Source organism: Pinus tabuliformis, chromosome J (assembly GCF_031772625.1).
Source record: "Pinus tabuliformis cultivar Carrire ecotype Pingquan chromosome J, CPIR1, whole genome shotgun sequence".
In the NCBI taxonomy this organism is placed as follows: domain Eukaryota; kingdom Viridiplantae; phylum Streptophyta; class Pinopsida; order Pinales; family Pinaceae; genus Pinus; species Pinus tabuliformis.
The window spans coordinates 1,343,686,174-1,343,690,065 of NC_142295.1; the positions used below are offsets into that span (position 1 = coordinate 1,343,686,174).

The 3,892-nt window shown below is 33.8% G+C and overlaps 1 long non-coding RNA gene across 1 annotated transcript; it reads right to left on the reverse strand.

Moving 5' to 3' along the window:
• Nucleotides 1–254: 254 nt before the first annotated feature.
• LOC149232344 (uncharacterized) lies at nt 255–1,497 on the reverse strand. Its single transcript, XR_016247529.1, has 3 exons — nt 1,388–1,497; nt 1,065–1,177; nt 255–627 (listed from the first exon to the last, which is right to left on the reverse strand). It is a non-coding gene; the product is annotated as an uncharacterized LOC149232344 (long non-coding RNA).
• Nucleotides 1,498–3,892: the final 2,395 nt, after the last annotated feature.

Consider the following 3,892-nt stretch of genomic DNA (forward strand, 5'->3'; position numbering starts at 1 on the left):
AACTGAAACATATATATGCAACTAATGAGAATAAGAGTAATTACTCTTTTCATTCGAGGTTGAAACTAAGCTGCTTGTCTCAGACAACATGTTGCACCAATGACCATTCTCTTCATCTTCCTCATGTCATAAGCATCTTCCAAAAGTGGATCTGCAAGTTCTTTTACAGAGCCAGCTGCCAGTAATGGCCTTGCCTAAATTTTGAAATTTACAAGAGATTAAGATTCTGAACCAAGACAAAGAAACCAAAAGAATCCAAAATTATCAAATACAAAACAAGCAGCCTTGCCTAAATTTTGAAATTTACAAGAGATTAAGATTCTGAACCAAGACAAAGAAACCAAAAGAATCCGAAATTATCAAATACAAAACAAGCAAGGACACTAGAGCCCTACCCACATAACCAAGCTTTCTTGGCCTTTAGGATTCTTGTCATTGATTGGTTTTCTTCCAGTTATTAGCTCTAGAAGAACTACTCCAAAGGAATACACGTCCATCTTCTCATTAACCTTGCCATACATGAATTGAAACTTTCCGTCGTTGGGTTTGCTGCAGAAACTGAATGCGTTCCATCTGTATGTGATGGATAACTTGAGGGTAGCTGGAAGTGTTTAGCTGTTGAGAGGGCTACATATCAAATTTGTGTCGCCTGTCAATATGTCAATATGAGCTTGAAAAAGAGACTCAAAAGACATGAGTGGATCTTTTTGTCTTTCTGTGGTTGCTTAAAATTACTCAAGAATATAATGTGCATTTCACTGTAACAAGGGTAGCATTGGACCTTATGTACACGTAGATCATTGCTCCTATAGTTCACTTAATTTAACAATTTCGTTACTGTTAGTATTGTAATAAATCTATTTTTTGATGTCATGATCTATAGATTTCAATGTTATCTTCTCAGTATGATCTGATATAGATCCGTGAAAATGTAAACTTTCTCTGTTAAGGAAAGAAAGTCTGTTTTTTTTCTTCAGAAAAATAAATTATACGCTATTCTACCTTTTGTTCAATACTCAATGTTGTTTTAGTATTTAACAAAATGATATTAAATATAAACATACCTGGAGTTACTTTGAACAGATGCAGCCAAAGAAGTCGAAATCCCAAAGCAGCGATCTCAAGATCTGCTATGGCAGCTAGTTTGCCCCACCCAATTCCACTTTCGTTTCAATGTCTGTATGCAACAGATTTCATCAATGGATTTTACAAAAGGAATTAATATGGCATGGAAGGTGAGTAAAATTAGAATTTATATTTATACCTCTGGTGGTTGATGGCATTCAGGGTAGGTATGAAGGGATGTGAAGCCTTTCTTATCTTATCTTTTGTTCAATACTCAATGTTGTTTTAGTATTTAACAAAATGGCTTTAAATATAAGCATACCTGGAGTTACTTTGTAAAGACGCAGCTGAAGAAGTTGAAATCCCAAAGTAGTGATCTCAAGATCTGCTATGGCAGCTAGTTTGCTCCACCCAATTCCACTTTCGTTTCCTTTCAATGCCCGTATGCAACAGATTTCATCAATGGATTTTATAAGGGAATTAATATGGGATGGAAGGCAAGTAAAATTATAATTTATATTTATACCTCTGGTGGGCGATGGCATTCAGGGTAGGTATGAAGGGGATGGGAAGCCTTTCTTATCTTATCTCTTGTTCAATACTCAATGATGTTTTAGTATTTAACAAAATGGCTTTAAATATAAACATACCTGGAGTTACTTTGTACAGATGTAGCCGAAGAAGTCGAAATCCCAAAGCAGTGATCTCAAGATTTGCTATGGCAGCTAGTTTTCCCCACCCAATTCCACTTTCGTTTCAATGCCTGCATGCAACAGGTTTCATCAATGGATTTTACAAAGGAATTAATATGGAATGGCAGGCGAGTAAAGTTAGAATTTATAACGAAGCAGGCGAGTAAAGGAAGCAGTTGATAACGTTTCGGTGGAATCAATCCGAACCCAATTCCACTTTCGTTTCAATGCCTGCATGCAACAGGTTTCATCAATGGATTTTACAAAGGAATTAATATGGAATGGCAGGCGAGTAAAGTTAGAATTTATAACGAAGCAGGCGAGTAAAGGAAGCAGTTGATAACGTTTCGGTGGAATCAATCCGACGGCTCAAACAATTTTAATCGTCTAACCATTAAATCAAGCGCTCACAAATGGACACGTAACCTCAGAGGAGAGTTGGTTTCAGAGGGGAACGCCTTACGGCGTAATGATATGTTTATGAAGTAGAAAAATGGAATCACAAAAGATATTGACCCAGCAATGTTCCAAATTCATCAACTAAAAATTCTCATTCCCAAGTATTAAGGAAAAATAATTATTTGCATAATAGCGTTGCTTCAATCATGAGACTTGTACAATGAATGTTACAACAAAAGTAGCTATTGTTACAAATTAAGAAGCATATTATTCTTCAAAAAGTGCCAAGTAGAAAAGTGGAGTTGCCAAAATTAGGCACAATTAGTTGTTTTATACAACTACTCAAGCATAAGACTGCACCGATGAATACATGTAGCTTGGAAAAATTATTATGCTCACTTGAACAAGTAATTAAATCCTACAGAATCTGTTATTTTAAAATAATTTCCAACAACAACCTATTTTTTTCATGATATCTTCAGATAATAAAAATAACAATTGTCCTATTCTCTATTCGCACTTCAACAAATTATTAAATTCTTTTTCACATTCATAAAAAATCATGCAAACATAGGAAGTTACATATATTAAATAATCTATTCATAAATTTCTACATAAAAGTTATAGTCATTAAGGCATTTACTCTAAAAATTTATATGCACAAAATCTACAGCCATTGAGGCCTTTAACAAAAACTTTTCAAGCATGTAATCTATAGCCATTGAGGTCTTTTGACAAACACTTTGCAAGCATGCAATCTACAACCATTGAGGCATTTTGTCAAACACTTTGCAAGCATGCAATCTATAGTCATTGAGGAATTTTATAAAACACTTTGCAAGCATGCAATCTATAGCTATTGAGACTTTAAAACAAAAATTTCAATGTGTGTGAAATAGGTTAGCGTCATGAATCTATATCAACAAGTAAATCCAAGATTTAAAAAAATCAGCGAAACCAAATAATGCAAAGTCCACACAGACAACAACAAATTTGGAAGATCTCCCAGATTAGAGAATCAGAGTCTGAAAACCTATTTCTTAGAATCAAAGTGTGGCTTACTTGACCATTTGGTATGGGTACCCCCTAATGTTGAGTTGAATCACAACATAACTTCTCATAAATGTGATTCTATAAAACAACAACATAAAAATTCCTACTATCCCATTTATCAATTTTATCCAACACTTAGTGTGAAAACTTCATCTACAATTGTACATGGATAAGGAAAACCAAAATTTATGCTAATATGATATTTTCGTCAAACTCATGCCAACCTGCTATGGATAAACATTCATTATAAAATGAATTTAAAAACTTTGGCAACACATTCTTGTTTTAATCCCCTTCATATACATTCACATACATAGCTTCCATGTAATTGTTAACTCATTATTGGTTAGCTCAAAAATAGATTTCTGAAAATTAATGAATTTTTAATAATTTAAAGTAGCAATTTTCAATAAATTTAAATTTCAACAACACTTTAAATCGTAATAAGAAACCAAAATTTCAAGAACATTAATATATATACCTGAAAATGTATATCTATATATATAATATCCAAAGAAATGAGACTATGCTCCAACTCCAATACAAACTCATTGTGAACCATCTGGGTTTCCACCCAACCATATCCAGGGAGGACTTCACCCCCTTGAACCCTCGAGTTGTAAGAGCTCACAATAATTACCAAAATATGGCAGTAGAGAGATATACAAGGCAAGCTAAGGAAG